This window comes from Bidens hawaiensis, unplaced genomic scaffold (genome assembly GCF_021521415.1).
Source record: "Bidens hawaiensis isolate Kalapana, Puna unplaced genomic scaffold, B.hawaiensis_p1.1 tig00016054_1, whole genome shotgun sequence".
Taxonomy (NCBI): Eukaryota; Viridiplantae; Streptophyta; class Magnoliopsida; order Asterales; family Asteraceae; genus Bidens; species Bidens hawaiensis.
Window position 1 is genome coordinate 163,250 of NW_027492458.1, and position 19,364 is coordinate 182,613.

At 40.3% G+C, this 19,364-nt stretch overlaps 1 protein-coding gene across 1 annotated transcript in view; it reads left to right on the forward strand.

The window, feature by feature from the left end:
- The window catches only part of LOC143550565 (polycomb group protein EMBRYONIC FLOWER 2-like), a 54,162-nt gene that overhangs the window by 25,966 nt on the left and 8,832 nt on the right, over positions 1-19,364 (forward strand). The gene's annotated exons all lie outside the window — the stretch shown is intronic.

A 19,364-nucleotide genomic window follows, 5' to 3' on the forward strand; every position in this document is an offset into this window, starting at 1 on the left:
ATTTGATGATGGTCTGTAACAAACAATAGTAATTAGGATAAAGGATCTTTGATCCTAAAGACAATTCTCAGGGGTAGCAAAGGTGGATGGATCCTCTGTTTGTGGGGATGAAGCCTTTGATGTCCCTGTCTTTATTTTCCTGCACTTTATGAACAATTAGTAACACCTGCTTAACCCGGGTGGATGGTCCATCTTTTGAATGGTGAAATCCGGGTTAAGGGTTTTGGTAGCTCCGGGTGACTTAATAATAATAATTTAAGCTTTTAACTATTTATGTGTTGTTCATTATTCTGAAATCATATTTGTTATAGTTTAAATCCATAAATAGTTCTAAGAAATTTTTTTGAGAAAAAGTCTAAGAATAGAATATCCTTGTAAAACATAAACTAAGGATATTGAATCCTTAAATAAAAGAGTTAATAAAGATTTAAGCCAAGTAAATGTAAATTGATAAGTAGAAGTCATACCATAAGATCTAATTAGACCTAAGTTACCATAAGTGTTGATCCTTCTGCAATCCTTGTAAAAATAAATTAAGGATCTTGAATCCATAAGTGTTGATCCTTTTAGGAAACCTGATGCAAATAACTTATGATATTAACTGGGATTAAACCCAATAAACTGGGGACAAGCCCAAATAAAATGGGACAAGCCCAAATAAACTGGGGAAAAGCCCAAATAAAATGGGGACAAGCCCAAATAAATTGGGGACTCACCCAAACCGGGATTTAGCCCAAATGTAAGTGACGTGAAAACGCCAAAACCTTAGCTAACATGAAAATGTTAGAAATCTTAGCCTTAAGACAACACGAAAATGTTATAAACCGAGGGTATGGTACATCTACCATAAATCGTAGGATCCCCCATATAGCCGAAAGCAACGAAATTGTCAGCCACTAAGCGTGTACTGGTCCCGCTGCCCCGGACTATATGTTGGATAACGTGCACTCCAGGTGAGAGTGTAGAAACTATAATTTATAAGAAAGGTGAAAACCTTTAAACCTTGGAAGATATGACCAACGGGGGTCACACCTTAATCATGGGCTAGGCCAAAGGAAACAACAATGTACCTTAAGCGTGAGGGAGAGGTGGCCAACCTCTTAGTCATTGAACCTCTTGTAAAAATCTGCATTGTTACTTAAAACTTGGAAAAGATAAATGTCAAGAATATATTATCCTTAGGTTAATATTAAGAATATGAAATGAATAAGTGATTAGATGAATATTACCAATTTCAAGATCCTTGATCCTCTAAGGATACTTGATCCTGATCAGAAAAAATACTTCTTGAGATGGATAGCATTTCATGCTCTTGGTAACATGTTTCCTTCCATAGTAAGCAAATGATATGCCCACTAGCCTGCCTCTGATTCGATCAGGAAGGGGCCTTCCCACGTAGGTACTAGCTTTCCATCTGCAAGGCTAGTTGTATTTTGGAAGGATTTTCTCGAGACTAGATCTCCTTCTTGGAATCTTCTGATCCTTATATTTTTGTTGTATGTCTCAGCTATCCTTTGTTGATATGCTGCCATTCTGATCTTGGTTAGGTATCTGAGCTCTTCAACAGTGTCTAGATCTTAGAGGAGAATTTCATCATTGGCCTCAGGATCACGGATGCTTGTTCTGGCAGTAGGAACCACCATTTCTGTAGGGATTACAACTTCTGATCCAAACACCAATGAGAAGGGTGTTTGACCTGTTGCATTCTTTGGTGTTGTTCTATCAGCCCAAAGGACATAAGGAAGCTCCTCAGCCCACTTGCCTTTCTTGGATCCTAGTTTCTTCTTCAAGTTGTTGATGATAATCTTGTTGCTTGATTCTGCTTGACCATTGGCTTGAGGGTGAACTGGTGTAGAAGTAATCATCTTGATGCCCCAGCTGTCACAAAAGTTAGTGGTTCTTTTCCCGATAAACTGGGAACCATTGTCACAAATAATTTCTGAGGGAATACCATATATAGTTATAATGTTTCTTTTAATGAAGGATATCATCTCTTTTTCGCGAACTTGAACAAAAGCTTCTGCTTATATCCACTTTGAGAAATAATCAGTCATGGCAATCATGAACACTTTTCCTCCTGGCGCTTTAGGTAGCTTTCCCACAATATCCATGCCCCACTTCATGAAAGGCCACGATGAGGATATAGGATACATAGGTTCCGCTGGTTGGTGCAAAATGTTGCCATGTCTTTGACAAGCATCACATTTATTTGAATTTTCCATGGCATCTCTCTTCATGGTTGGCCAAAAGTATCCTGTTCTTAGAATCCTAGAGAATAAGGCTCTTCCTCCAATGTGATTACCACAATCACCTTCGTGAAAATCTTTGAGCACCTCTTGGATTTCAGGTTCCTCAATACACCTCAAGTATGGACCTACAAGAGATTTCCTATATAGAGTAATGTGATAAAATATACTGTGCTACCTTAAGTTTGAAGGTTTTAGGATTTTCTATGGCGGGAATCTCTCCATCTTGAATGAACTTCTTGATTGGGAGGGTCCAAGATCCTTGATTATTTAAAGATAATGGATCCCAAAGAACAATCTCTTTGTTATCTGTTATCTCCCCAACTTCTTGTTCTCCTATTGCTGGTGAGAGTATATGGATGATTGGAATTTTCGTAGCTTCCGGCACCTTCAAAGATGAAGCTAGATTTGCTAAGGCATTTGTCCCAGCATTCTCTTCCCTTGGTACCTGTATAATGCTAAAAGAATCAAAGAACTTTGACAGTTCTTTCACAATATCTAGATATTTAATTTGTTTTTCTCCTTTAACATCATATGAGCCATTAAAGTGGTTAGCTATTAATAACGAATCTATATACACCTGAGGATACCTGATCCTCATGTGTTTAGATAGTTGCAAACCTGCAATTAAAGCCTCATACTCTGCTTCATTATTTGTAGCTTGGAGCTCACAGGCTATAGACTGGGGTATTATGTCCCCTGTGGCGATTTTAGTAGGATACCTAATCCTGTTCCTCTAAGGTTGGATTCCCCATCCTTGAATAAGATCCAAGGATCCTTGGTTTCTTCCAGCTGTTGGACCTCCAAGTCGGCTTCCTTTTGTAGATCACTACTGAAATCAGCCATAAAGTCAGCTAACGCTTGAGACTTTATAGCAGTCATTGGCTCGTATTGAATATCATATGCACTTAGCTTCACAACCCATTTAGCCATCCTACCTGACATATCTGGTTTTCTAAGAACATTCTTGATAGGATAGTTAGTTTTTACAATTATAGTATGAGTTTCAATGTAATGTCTTAACTTAATAGAAGCCATAATAAGTGCAAGAATTAATTTTTCTAAATGAGAATACCTGGCTTCAGCATCTAGAAGACTATTACTTACATAATAAACAGGATGTTGTTCACCCTCATGATCCTTTACAAGGACTTCACTTACTGTATTTCCAGAGACAGCTAGGTACAAGGATAGAGGTTCCCCATCTATTGGTTTCATTAATGTTGGCGCTGAGGATAAGTAATCCTTCAAGGCTTTGAGAGCAGCCTCATGCTTCTCCGTCCACTCGAACTTTTTATTCTTTCTAAGGATATCATAGAAATCCTTAAACTTTTCCGAAGACCTGGAGATGAATCTATTCAAGGCTACAATTCTTCTAGTCAACCTTTGTACATCATTTGCATTCACGGGTGACTTCAGGTTGATGATGGCCTTTATTTGTTCTGAGCTAGCCTCTATACCCCTCTTAGTGCCATATAACCAAGGAACTTTCCCGCCTTAACACCAAAATGACATTTAGATGGATTGAGTTTCATGTTATACCGATCAAGGATATTGAAGGCTTCTTCCAAGTCTTTAAGATGGTCTTCAGCCTTCTTGGATTTGACCACCATGTTGTCTATATAGACTTCCATGGTCTTCCCTAGCTGGTTTTTAAACATCTTGTTGACTAAGCGTTGATAAGTTGCACCTGCATTTCTTAGTCCGAAAGGCATGGAAATATAACAATATATTGCAGTAGGAGTCATGAATGTCGTATCTTCCTAATCAGATGGTTCCATATGAATTTGTTGAAATCCATAGGAAGAATCAATAAAAGTAAGCATCTCATGTCCTGTTGTTGCATCCACCATGGAGTCTATATGTGGTAATGGGAATGGATCCTTGGGACATGCCTTGTTTAAATCGGTGAAATCGACACATACCCTCCACTTTCCATTATTTTTTGAAACAACCACAACATTAGCCAACCATTGAGGATACTTAAACTCTCTGATCATACCGGCCTTAAGAAGTTTTCCAACTTATTCTTGTATGATCGCATTCCTTTCAGGAGCGAATTTCCTTTGCTTCTGGTGAATGGGTTTAATAGAATTAACAAGGCCTAGTTTATAGTAATTACCTCCTTTGAAATACATGTCATGTCTGAGTGCTTGAAAGGAAATGTAGATTTTCATTGCTTGAGGAAGGATATTATATCCTCTTCAATCTTATCTTAGTAGGGATACTGGATCCTAGGAAAACTTTTGTGTCTGGATCCTCAAGTTCCAAGGATACTTCTTTCAGGTCTTGTTCTCTCGCCTTTAACACGTTCCTAGGATGTTACTGTAGTTGCTATGCTACCATTTTCTTAGCTGCTAGCTTTATGGATGAGGAGTAATAATTCTTAGCTTCCACTTGGTCGCCGTCTATTCTAACTACCCCCAAGGAGTTGGTAGTTTGATACACTGGTGATAAGCAGACGCTACAGCCTTCATTCCATGTAGCCATGGCCTGCCAAGAATAACATTGCAACAAGACAAATTATCAATAAAACAAAATTTTTTATAAGAATTTACTCCCTCAATGTATATAGGAAGCTTGATGACTCCCATTGTTTTCTTAGTCTCGCCACTGAAACCAACAAGCACAGATGATCCCGGAACAATTTCTGAATATGGTAGTCATCTTCTTGAGCACATCGTATTGAATGATGCTGACTGAACTTCCTCCATCGACTAGGTTTCTACGCACATAATGATTAGCAATAAACAGAGTTATAATCAAACAGTCGTGATAAGGATCCTGAATGCTCATTTTTTCATCTTCATCAAAGAATATTCTCTTATTAGTGGTTAAGGTAGTGGATATGACAGGTCGCTCCCCGTTCTCCAAATTTGTTTCCTTAGCATGTCTCTTGGCCGAGGAGAAGGAAGTTCCACATATATCTGAACCACCAGAGATGAAACTGATGACTTGTGCATCTGGTGGGAGCCGAGTTGCTTTCCGTGGGACATCTTTAGGATCCAGGATCCTAGACTTTTTTCTTCCCAAGAGCTTCTTGAAATGACCCTTGGTTAAGAGGTACCCAATTTCCCTCCTTAAACCAATACAATCATCGGTTAGATGGCCAAAATCCTCATGGAATGCACACCATTTGGATTTGTCTTTGAAGGATGTCGTAATTTCGTTTTTCCGAGACCACCTTGCTTTCTCTCCAAGATCCTTCATGGCACAAATCAAACCATGAGTATCAACAGAGAAGCAATACTCGGAAATACTTAGATAATCTTCATTATCATCGTCTCCATCTTCGACTGCTCGGACATTCTGATTGTTGAATTTGGAATAAGGCTTCGAGTTGTTGTTCCTAAATGAAGATCCTTGTTTCTTTTTTTTTCCCCTTTTTTTTGCTGTGTAGCAAAACCATGTTGCAGAAAGGCAGTTTCTTTCATTCTCACACCGGCCATGTTACATATCTCCCTGTAAACAACTTTACAACTCACCATCACTATCTATTATCTAATATATTTTCTTTCTAAACCGTCTACATTTAGCCAATGGCACGAGAGTATGTGTTTGGCGAGGAAGATAGTGAGGATGAGGTCGATGATGATGTTGATCTTGAAGATCAAAGGGTGTGTTAATATGTTATGTTTGAGCTTGTAACAAACTAACAAATAGTAGTAACATTTATTTCCTATACATTATACATTTCAGATGCTATATGACTTTATCGATGTTACCCAACCTGTTAGTGCACGGGAATTTGACACTGTGGATTGTTATCCTGGCGTATAATCTGGATCAATTATCCTTAGAATATGTTGCAGATCTTGTCAGGATTAATGATTCTCAGTACTTATTATTTATTAACGATTTTCCTTTGTTATGTTAATATTTTTGGTAGGTACAACGGCTAATGACCAAGTCTAACCTATAATCTCGCAATCAAATCAATAAAACGCGTAGATAATGAAGGAAAGGCTTGATTATAGGCTAAAAATTGAGATATTTGTTATATTATTTTTGTATAAATTGAAGCTTGATCAGCTAGGACAAACACACTATGCTATCTACGAAATTAACATTATACACACACTTAGAAATCATTGTAATCAGTGATCAAAGCTTCCAACCCTTGTAACCTTGTTTTTTTATTAATAAAGTGGTGATAGACGATATGTCATCACCCGGGGTTTTTTCCTTTGATCTAAAAAAGATCAAGGGGTTTTTCCTCGCAAAAAATCATAGTGTTCATCATTATTTCGTTTACATATTCGTTTTCATCATCATAGCACTAAACCTCACAAAACAGATTTGGATACATTATCCTTAGCAGATTTTTGTCATATCAACTTTATCTCCGGTGGCTCAGATATATGCGGTACTTCTTTCTCCTCGGAAAAAAGACACGCCAAAGAAACCAAGTTGGAGAACGGAGAACGACCAGTCATATACACTACTTTGATGACTAACAAAAGAATCTTCTTTGATGAAGAAGATAAGACAAGCATCCAGGATCCTCACCATGACGGTTTGATTATAACTTTATTTATTGCTAACCATTATGTGCGCAGGATCCTAGTCGATGGTGGAAGCTCGGTCAACATCATCCAACATGACGTGCTGCAGAAAATGAACATCTCGGACTCATAAATCATCACGAGAACGTCGATGCTAGTGGGTTTTAGTGGTGAAACCAAGAAAACATTGGGGGACATCAAACTCCCAATATACATCGAAGGGTTAAACTCTTACCAAAATTTTTGTGTTATTGGCAGTCTTTCTTGTTGCAACGTTATTCTTGGCACGCCTTGGATACATAGAATGAAGGCTGTAGCCTCTATTTACCATCAGTGCATCAAACTACCAACTCCTTGGGGAGTGGTAAGGATAGATGGTGACCAAGTGGAAGCCAAGAATTATTATTCCTCATCAATGAAGCCGACTGCTAAACAAACGATAGCATAGAAATTACAGCAACATCCTAGGGACGTGCTGGAAGGTCGGGAGCGAGACACAAAAGAAGTATCTTTAGATCATGAAGATCCAGACATGAAGGTGTTCCTAGGATCCTGTATCCTTGACGAGATCGAGGAGGATATAATATCCTTCCTAAAGCGACGAAAATCCACATTTGCCTTCAGACATTCAGACATAACAGGTATTTCTAAGGAGGTAATTACTCATTAGTTGGGCCTTGATTATTCTATTAAACCTGTCCATCAGAAGCGAAGGAAATTCGCTCCTGAGAGGAACGCGATCATACAAGAAGAAATTGAAAAACTTCTTAAGGCCGGTATGATTAGAGAGGTTAAGTATCCTCGATGGTTGGCTAATGTGGTTGTTGTTTTAAAAAAAATGGAAAGTGGAGGGTGTGTGTCGATTTCACCGATTTAAACAAGGCATGTCCCAAGGATCCTTTCCCTTTACCGCATATAGACTCTATGGTGGTTGCAACGGCAGGACATGAGATGCTTACCTTTATGGATGCTTCCTCTGGATTTCAACAAATTCAGATGGAACCATCTGATCAAAAGGATACAGCATTCATGACCCCTACCGGCATATATTGTTATATTGCTATGTCGTTCGGCCTAAGAAATTCAAGGGCAACATATCAAAGATTGGTCAAAATGATGTTCGAGGATCAATTAGGCAAAACCATAGAAGTCTACATAGATGACATGGTAGTGAAGTCGAAGAGGGCTGAGGATCACCTCAGAGATCTTGAAGAAGCATTCAATATCCTGGATCAGTATAACATGAAGCTGAACCCGTCAAAATGCTATTTTGGTGTTAAAGCTGGGAAATTTCTAGGATACATGGTGACCAAAAGAGGAATAGAAGCTAGTTCCGAGCAGATAGAAGCCATCATTAATTTAAAGTCTCCTGGGAATGCTAAAGATGTCTAAAGACTGATGGGAAGAATAGCTGCCCTCAACAGATTCATTTCCAGATCCTCAGAAAAGTACAAACACTTCTATGATATCTTGAGGAAAAATAAAAAGTTTGAATGGACTCAAAGGCACGAAGATGCACTAAAGGCTCTTAAGGATTATCTATCCTCAACGCCTGCTTTGATGAAGCCAATAGATGGTGAGCCGCTGTCCCTATACTTAGCTGTGTCAGGAAATGCAATCAGTGCTGTTCTGGCCAAATATTATGAAGGAAAACAGCACCCGGTATATTACGTAAGTAAAAGCCTGTTAAATGCAGAGGTCAGGTATTCTCACCTTGAAAAATTAATTCTTGCTTTGATTATGGCCTCAACCAATTTGAGACACTATTTTGAAACACATACTATTATTTTAAGAACTAATTATCCTGTTAAGAATGTGCTTAGAAAACCAGAATTGTCAGGAAGGATGGCCAAATGGGCTGTGAAATTGAGTGCATATGATATTCAGTATGAGCCCATAACAGCCATTAAGTCACAAGCACTTGCAGACTTTGTGGCTGATTTCAGTAGTTGTTAGGCCATGAATTTTATATCGAGGATCCTTTATCCTTAACTGTCTTATGGATAGTTTATCCTTGAAATATGTGTCAGGATATAAAGGATCGACGATCCTCGGTATTACTTGTTTACTAATGATTGCGTTTAGTATGGTGATGTGTTGGACAGGTGTGACAACTTTAAGACGTACTTGCATCAATTATCCTCACAGAGCATTCTCTAGCTGGAGCATGGATCCAGGATCCTACTTCAATGTAGCTGTTAATGGACGAACTCATGTGAAGATGAGCGTGCAAATATCAACAATGGCTATAAGAATCATTCTCCCGCTTATCTCGCTACTAGATGGCTATTGACACGTGGTCAAAGGTCGTGGAGAGACTAGGTGGAAGACTTCCGGATAGTTAGGGAATATTGTTAGTGATATTTTTTATTTAAACGAGCTATGATAGAGTAGAAAAACACATGTATCAGCACACACACTAGAGCAGAAACAAGCATTCTCTCTATTCACTAGCATATTTTGTAATCTCGATCATTGGCTCCACTACGTTTGTAACACCCTTTTTATCTAATAAAAACGACGGTGATAGTTTTCACCGTCCGGGGGTTTTTTGTGCCGGAGATCACGATAATGATATACTCATCGACCAAAGGTTACCTTGTTGATCCTTGACCGAAAAGATTCGACCAACGATTACTTAGTTAATCATTGATTGAAGAGATTCGACCAAAGATTACCTTGATAAGTTTTGACCGAAGAAAGACTATCTTGGTTAAGGGCTTTTTCCCTCGTGATCAAACCTTTGTGTTCACCAATATTACGCCTACGCACTTGTCATTATCAAGTTGGCACCTTACCTCACTTAACAGATTTGGATACTTGATCCTTAGCAGATTTTTGTCCAAAACAATTTGGCGTCCACCGTTGGAAAATTGGTGCTATAGTCCATATTATTCTTGTCATTCTCAACTTTTTCATACCCATATCACTATCAATGGCCTCTCAATCAACCTCTGCTTCATCAACCATGCCGGCTACGGTTCCTCTCTCATCGAGGACTTTGCCACCGATGCCTCCGCCAATCACCGGAACGCAACGGCCTGCTGCTGCTGGGAGCAAGACGCAACTACCAGTCTTCCAGAGCTCGAAAAACGTTGCTGCTGCCCCGGTGGTTAATACTAACAGTGATGTTTCATCTATGTTTTCGCAGGTTAAAGCATACATGGAGCAGCAGAACAAGACCAACCAGAGGATCCTTGGAGAGATAGAAGATCTCAAGAAGAACAAGAGGCCAGCAGAAGATCTCACCCCCCTGATGCCAAGGATGCTGGATTTCACCAGTCCAGAATCCGTGGCTCAGTTCTCACAAGGATCATCTATCCTTCAACAAGGGTCCATGGGTCAACAGGTTCAAGGATCCTCGCTATTTCAGCAAGGATCATCTATCCTTCAACATGGGTCCATGGGTCAGCAGGCTCAAGGATCCTCGCTATTTCAGCAAGGATCATCTATCCTTCAACAGGGGTCCATGGGTCAACAGGCTCAAGGATCCTCGCTATTTCAGCAAGGATCATCTATCCTTCAACAGAGGTCCATGGGCCAACAGGCTCAAGGATTCTCGTTAGATCACCCAAGATCGACTAACCTCCAACAAGGATCCACGGGTCTTCAGAATCAAGGATCCTCATATTATCCACAAGGATCAGCCATTCTTCTGCAGGGATCCTCTGGTACCCAACCTCAAGGATCCTTCATCCCAAATCAAGGATCCTTCTTTCCGAATCAAGGATCCTCAGGCGTCCAACATCAACGATCCTTCGATGTCCATGAAGGAGACATAATCCACATGTATACTATAGCCTCTGGAGGACCAACTCTCATCGCAGACTCCTCTTATCCCATCTACTCATCCGAGATGCCAACCTTCACTCAGCAAAGAGGTAACTTGTACGATCCTTTATCCTTAGATGCTAACCGTGGTTCCATGCGGGATGCAGGTTTCAACCAAGCTATGGCCAAGGAGCTGCAGAAGCTCAAGGATATGATATCCAGTGTTCCCGGGGTCATAAGACCAATTTCGGAAATACCTGAGGGAAGCCACAGAGTATCCAGATTCGCCCCGCCTATCTGTGATGCTGAAATCCCGAAGCGGTTCCAAACTCCAAATATGAAAACCTATGACGGGACCACTGATCCTGAAGAACATGTAGCACAATATAGGGAAAGGATGGAGATCAATCATATTCCGGAGAGACTCAAAGAAGCTTGCCTATGCAAGGGCTTTGTATCCACACTAACGGGAGCCGCTCTAAAATGGCTGCTAAGTCTTCCTCATTTTTCAATTACTTCTTTCTCTCACTTAGTTAACTTATTTAACACTCAATTTTCCTGTAGTCGGAAATTTGAGAGGCTAACCAGTGATTTATATCGTGTTGTCCAACCTAGTGATGAATCCCTTAGGGATTTCATCACCAGATTCGGCAAGGAAGCTCTATAAATCCCAAATCTTGACATGACTACTGCTGTTGAAGCATTCAAGGTGGGAATTCAGAAAAGCTCCCCCTTTTATGATGATTTAGTGATGACTCCATGCAGGAAATTAGACGAAGTCAGAAACAGGGCATTAAGATACATCCGGTTGGAAGAAGACAAAAGGATCCAGGATCGTCTTGGGGGACAAGCAAAACAAGAAACCATGAGAAGAATAAAGGATCCTGGAACAAGAATAACAATTCGAAGCCGTATGCCAAGTTCAACAATCAGAACGTACGGACAGTTGAAGAGGGAGATGACGATGATGACTATCCTTGCATCTCCGATTATTGTTTCTCTGTGGACACTCATGGCTTGATCTGTGCCATGAAGAATTTGGGAGAAAAAAGCGAGGTGGCCACGAATGAATGAAAAGGTTGTCGGTTTCAAGGACAAATCTAAGTGGTGCGCACTCCACGAAGACTTTGGCCATGCGACAGACGAGTGCATCGGCTTAAGGAAGGAAATTGGTTACCTCCTGAGCAAGGGCCACTTTAAAGAACTCTTGGGAAGGAAGAAATCCAAGGTCCAGGATCCTGAAGACCTTCCACAAAAAGCAACACCACCACCACCAGATGCTCATGTGATCAACTTTGTCTCCAGAGACTACGAACTATTTCAAGATTCTTGTGCCATAAGAGAAGATCCCGTGGTAGAATTTGAACTGGACGACGAGAGAAGACCGCTCATAACCACTACTCGAGTGACTGATCATAGAATCTTTTTCAATTCAAGGATCCAGGATCCTCATCAGGACAAACTGGATATGCAGATGATCAATTTCATCTCCGGAGGTTCTGACATATGTGGAACTTCTTTCTCTGCAGCAAAAAAACTCTCTAAAGAGATAAAGATGGATAGCAGAGATCGACCAATAGTGTCAACCACCTTAACAACAGACAAAAAAATCTTCTTCGATAAGGAAGACAAAATGAACATTCAGGATCCTCATCACGACAGTTTGATTATTACTTTATTTATCTCTAACCATTATGTACGCAGGATCCTAGTAGACGGTGGCAGCTCGGTCAACATTATCCAACATGATGTCCTTAAGAAGATGAACATCCCGGATTCAGAAATCATTCCTAGAACTTCGGTGCTAGTCGGTTTCAGTGGCGAAACCAAGAAGACACTGGGGGACATCAACCTCCCAATTTATATCGAAGGGTTAAATTCATACAAAAAATTTTGTGTTATAGATAACCTTTCCTGTTGCAATGTTATTTTAGGTAGGCCGTGGCTCCATGGAATGAAGGTTGTAGCCTCAACTTATCACCAGTGCATCAAGCTACCTACTCCTTGGGGAGTTGTAAAGATAGTAGGTGACCAAGCGGAGGCCAAGAACTATTATTCATCATCAATGAAGCCGACAGCCAAGCCAACCATAGCATAGCAATTACAGCAACATCCTAGGGACGTGCTGGAAGCTCGGGAGAAAGACCTTAAAGAAGTATCATTGGACCCCGGAGATCCAGAAATAAAGGTGTTCTTAGGATCCAGTATCCCTAGTAAGATTGAGGAGGATATAATATCCTTCTTAGGACAAAGAAGATCTACTTTTGCCTTCAAGCACTCGGACATGACAGGTATTTCAAAAGAGGTAATCACTCATAAACTCGGCCTTGATTTATCTGTTAAACCTGCCCATCATAAGCGAACGAAATTCGCTCCTGAGAGGAACAAGATCATACAAGAAGAAGTTGAAAAACTTCTTAAGGCCAGTATGATCAGAGAGGTTCAATATCCTCGATGACTAGCTAATGTGGTCGTTGTTTCAAAAAAGAATGGAAAGTGGAGGGTGTGTGTCGATTTTACCGATTTAAACAAGGCATGCCCCAAGGATCCTTTCCCATTGCCACATATAGATTCCATGGTGGATGCAACGACAGGACATGAAATGCTTACTTTCATGGATGCTTCCTCTGGATTTCAACAAATTCAGATGGAACCATCTGATCAGGAAGATATTGCATTCATGACTCCTACTGGCATATATTGTTATACTGCTATGCCGTTTGGACTAAGAAATGCAGGGGCAACATACCAAAGATTAGTCAACATGATGTTCAAGGATCATTTGGGTAAGACTATGGAGGTCTACATAGATGATATGGTGGTAAAATCAAAGAAAGCTGAGGATCACCTTAGAGACCTCGAGGAAGCATTCAATATCCTTAACCAATATAACATGAAATTGAATCAGTCAAAATGCCACTTTGGTGTTAAGGCTGGAAAGTTTCTGGGATATATGGTGACTAAAAGAGGAATTGAAGCAAGCCCTGAACATATTGAAGCCATCATCAACCTTAAGTCGCCTGCAAACGTCAAGGACGTCCAAAAACTAACGGGAAGAATAGCTGCTCTCTAGCGATTCATCTCAAGATCCTCCGAGAAATGCAAAGACTTCTATGATATTCTTAGAAAGAATAAGAAGTTTGAATGGACAGAAAAGCATGAGGCTGCGCTCAAGTCGTTGAAGGATTACTTATCCTCAGCACCATCCTTAATGAAGCCTGTGGACGGAGAATACTTGTATTTATACCTAGCAGTTTCAGGTAATGCAGTAAGTGTTGTTCTCGTCAAGGATCATGAAGGTGAACAACACCCCGTATATTATGTAAGTAAGAGTCTGTTATATGCAGAAGCCAGGTACTCTCATCTTGAAAAATTAATTCTTGCTTTAATTATGGCTTCTACTAAATTGAGACACTATTTTGAAACTCATCATATTATTTTGAGAACTAATTATCCTGTGAAGAATGTTCTTAGAAAACCAAAGTTATCAGGTAGAATGGCCAAATGGGCAGTGAAGTTAAGTGCATATGATATCCAGTACGAGCCGAGAACAACAATCAAGTCTCAAGCACTGGCGGACTTTGTGGCTGATTTCACTAGTGATCTACAAAAAGAAGCTGACTTGGAGATCCAACAACTGGAAAAGACCAAGGATCCTTGGATCCTCTTCACAGATGGAGCATCCAACGTAAGAGGAACGGGATTAGGCATACTACTGAAATCGCCACAGGGGGACATAATACCCCAGTCCATTGCATGTGCACTCCAAGCTACCAACAATGAAACAGAATACGAAACACTCATAGCAGGTTTACTTTTAGCCAAAAGTATGAGGATCAGGAATCTTCAAGTTTATATGAATTCTTTACTCATTACTAACCACTTTAACGGTTCTTATACCGTAAAAGGTGAAAATATGATCAAATATTTAGAAATTGTGAAGGTATTAGCAAAATCCTTCGAAGTGTTTAGTATAGTACAGGTACCAAGAGAGGAAAATGCTGGGGCAGACGCCTTAGCAAATTTAGCCTCATCCCTAAAAATACCAGAAAATACGAAGATCCCAATTATTCACATACTCTCGCCAGCAATAGGAGAGCAAGAAGTTGGGTAAATAACAAATGATAAGCAGATTGTACTTTGGGAACCATTATCCTCGGACAATCAGGGATTCTGGATCCTCCCGATCAAAAAAGTACATTAAGACTGGAGAGATCCCAGCTACGGAGAATCCAAAATCCTTCAGACTCAAGGTATCGCAATATATTTTATTAGATGATATGCTATACAGAAAATCTCTTGCAGGTCCATACTTGAGGTGCATCGAGGATCCTGAAATCCAGGAAGTACTTAAAGACTTTCACGAAGGAGATTGTGGCAACCACACAGGTGGAAGAGCATTATTTTCCAGGATACTCAGAACTGGATACTTCTGGCCAAAAATGAAGAAGGATTCAATGGAGTACTCAAGGAAATGTGATGCTTGTCAAAGACATGCAAACATCCTTCATCAGCCAGCGGAGCCTCTATATCCTATATCCTCCTCATGTCCTTTCATGAAATGGGGTATGGATATTGTAGGCAAGCTACCAAAAGCACCAGGTGGAAAGGTCTTTATGCTTGCTATGGCTGACTACTTATCCAAATGGATTGAGGCAGAAGCATTCGTACAAGTCCGAGAAAGGGAAGTGATATCTTTTATTAAACGAAATATTATAACTAGATTTGGTGTTCCTGCCGAAATTGTTTGTGACAATGGCTTCCAATTTATCGGGAGTAGAACTACTAACTTTTGTGACAGCTGGGGCATAAAAATGATTACTTCCACTCCGGTTCATCCTCAAGCCAATGGCCAAGCATAGTCTAGCAACAAGATCATCATCAACAATCTAAAGAAGAAGCTAGGATCCAAGAAGGGAAAATGGGCTGAAGAACTTCCTTATGTTCTTTGGGCTGACAGGACTATGCCTAAAAGTGCAACAGGCCAAACACCCTTCTCATTGGTGTTTGGATCAGAAGCTGTGATCCCTACATAAATGGTGGTTCCTACGGCAAGAACGAGCATCCGTGATCCTGAAGCCAATAATGAAATCCTTCTTGAAGATTTGGATACTATAGAAGAACTCAGAGACCTAGCCAAGATCAGGATGGCAACATATCAACAAAGGGTAGCTGGGGCATACAACCAAAATATCAGAATCAGGAGATTTCAAGAAGGAGATCTAGTAGTAAGGAAAGCATTCCAAAACACAACAAATCCGGCTGATGGGAAGCTAGCGCCCAAATGGGAAGGACCTTATCAAATTGAGTCGGAAGCAGGAAAGGGGGCATATCATTTGCTCACAATGGAAGGCAACAGGTTACCAAGAGCATGGAATGCCATCCACCTCAAGAAATATTTTTTCTGATCAGGATCCACTATCCTGAGAGGATATTTTATCCTAAAAAGGATCTAGGATCCTTAAATCGGTAACATCTTTCTGAATTAATTATTCTTTTTGAATTATTACTGTTAATTTAAGGATAATATATGCTTAACACTTTATTTTTTCCAAGTATTGAATAACCATGCAGGATTATAATGATTCATTTGATGTTCAAGAGGTTGGCCACCTCTCCTTTGCATTTGAGGTATTATCTTATTTCCCTTGACCTAACCCACGTTTGGATATGACCCCCGATGGTCATATACCCTACGGTTTAAAGGTTTTCACCTTTCTCACGATCGCCAGTTGCGGACGCTATCCGATGTACAGTCCGGGGCAGCGGGACCAGTACACTTTTAGTGGCTGACAATTTCGTTGTTTCCGGTTATATGGAGGATCCTACGATTTATGGTAGACGTACCATACCACCGGTTTATAACATTTTCACGTTATCTCACGTTTGGGCTAAATCCCGGTTTGGGCGAGTCTCCAGTTAACATCCGTATTTGGGCTTGTCCCCAGTTGCACGGGCTTGTCCCCAGATTACATGGGCTTGTCCCCATATTACACGGGCTTGTCCCCAGTTACACGGGCTTGTCTCCAGTTGAACGGGCTTGTCCCCAGTATATTATTTGGGCTTGTCCCCGGCATAATGGGTTTGATCCCAGTTAACATTATGAATTATATGCAACAGATTAACTAAGTTTTTGTGAAGATCAAAAATCTAAGGATCCCGGATCCTAAAGCTATTCCTTCGAAGGCAAATGAGATTTCAACACTTCTGGTAATTTACGTCTATCTTGACCTTCTGGTATGATCTCTGCTAATTAACTTATCTATAATATTTGTTGCAATAATTTTGGATCTATCAGTTCAAAAGGATTATTCCTTTAAAATTATTTTAATACTAAAAATTTTGCCTATCTTAAGGAAACTTTATCCAAAAATTTGCCCTCTGAGGAAATTCTATTGTATAAATTTTATCAACTTTTAAAGATGTCTTATCCTAATATTTTTATTTAAGGATATTCTTTCCTAATATTTTTTCCTTAATGATATTCTATTCATAAGGATCTTTTATCCTAACGAGCTTTTGCTTAAAATTATTTGTCAAAGTCTCAACAATGTTAAGATTATATCTAACAAAATTTTTGAAAATAAATAACAAGTAAAAAGTCAAAAGATTTATATATTAATAAGCCGCAAGGACTTAATCCAAAATTCTTAACCCGGACTTCACCATGCAAAAGATGGACCATCCATCCGGGTTAAGTAAGCGTTACTAACAGTTTATAAGTGCATGAAATTTAAAAACAGGGGCAACAAAGGCTTCATCCCCACAAACAGAGGATCCATCCACCTTTGTCACCCCTACAGATTGTCTTAAGGATCATGGATCCTTTATCCTGGTTACTACTGTTTATTACAGACCATATAAATTGTTCAGAAAAACATCAACACAAAATAAAAAAGTTGGCTCGGGCCTTGTCTTTGATATCCTTCATCGCCCACTTAAGCTGCATCCTCAACCGCAGCATCACCTTCTCCCTTGCCAGCTTCAACCGCCTCCTTAACGCCACTGGTCCCAACCTCGGTGTTCTCAACCATTTCCTCATCATCCTCACCACCAAGGTTGTCAAGAGCAGCCTTCCATTTCTCCACATCCCAGGCCGACTTGTCAAAAGCAGGATCACCGGCCTCCGTCGCCATCTTGATCCGCGCCTAGAATATTGACCTAGCAGCCCACACCTTGGCTTCATCAGTTGCCTGCTCTACTGCCTCTTGACGTTGGGCTTCGTCTAAGGATAGTTGATCCTCCAACTGTTTCTTTTCTTTGGAGAGCTGGATCATTGCCTTGTCCTTAGCAACCATAGCTTTCCCTAACCCAGACATTTTCTCGCTCATTTGATGGATATTTTTTCATAATGGTCCCTCATAGCGGTCACAGCCTATCAATAAATCTCATATCAGGGTTGGAACAATATTGGATCCTAAAATGCGAAAGGACAGGATACAATATACTTACAGAGCAAACGATGTCACAATGGGTCTCAGGATTAGAGGATCTTTTCCTCTTGGAAGCTGCGGACTTGGCCCTGGTCGTGGCAGTTTTAGGTTCGGAGCTAGTGCCAGCCTTTGAAGCCTCCTTCTTGACAGCAGGAGAAGTGACCATACAGTCGATGTCATCTAGGGAGAACTTGAGAGCGGACTTTCCTGATTTTTTAGTGCCTATAGAAGAAAAGTCGACAGATAAGTACTCTATTTTATTTTATTTACTTTAAAATTATTAACTTACTTGACATGCTTGAACTTGAGGGGATATCACAAAAACCTTCAACAAATCGAGCTTGAAAGGTCCTAACTTCGGTATCCAGCTCTAGGAACCGTTTTGCTTTCTCTTCTGTTCCAGGTAATTTGCTCAATGAAGCGAAGTTCTCAACTGCAGACAACAAAAAAGAATAAGGATTAAAATTGAAGAATAAAGGATCCTGCTATTCCTTAAGGATCCAGGATCCTACCCTTCATGACCCACATTGAAGGAAGATCAATTCCCCCTGGTATTGAGTCGCGTTTTACGAAGAAGAACTGATTCCTCCACACGGAATCGTTTAGCGTGGCTTTTGAGATCGGATGAGGCTGTCGGGGCTTGGATTAGAAGATAAAACGAGCAGGACCTTGGGTAGTGAGGGTATATAAATATGATAACTAGGGAAGGCCAAAATTGATTTTTTCCTCTTCAATGATTCTCTCGATGGTGATAAGAACCCTCCAAATCATCGGCATAGCTTGTATGTAAGAGATGCCGGTAGAATCGAAAAAACTTTGGGTAAAAGACGGAAAAGGGTACTTGTAGCCGATAAGAAAGCGAGTCGCCGGAAAACACGCCCAGACCTTGGAATACACGTCGCAACGAACACTGGATTCATAAAGGCGGAATAAAGTTTTTGGGGGAAATAACGGGCAGAACTCGTCAATCTCAGGATCTGTCAGTTTACAAATCTCAGAATATGGGTTGGCTATGAGGCATTGGGGTTCCATTTCCGACAACTCGTGCTCATCGAAAGTTTGTTCGGAAGGGTTAGAAGCAGCCAGAGAAGAAGAAGAGGAAGCAGCAGACATGATTAAAGATAATAAGAGAAAGAGGTAGAATGGATACCTGATGCGATAGAAGGAAGTGTGTATATAATCAAAGATATAGGGCGGAATATATAGACAGTTATAATTAACCTTGGGGGTTAAATGGTAAATATTCTGGCAAAACCATCCCATCTACCAGTTTTCACAGTGATTTTGAATTTCAAAATGACAGCTGTATTCCACTGTCACCCGCCATTTTGGGGGCAATTGTTAGGCCATGAATTTTATACTGAGGATCCTTTATCCTTAACTGTCTTATGGATAGTTTATCCTTGAAA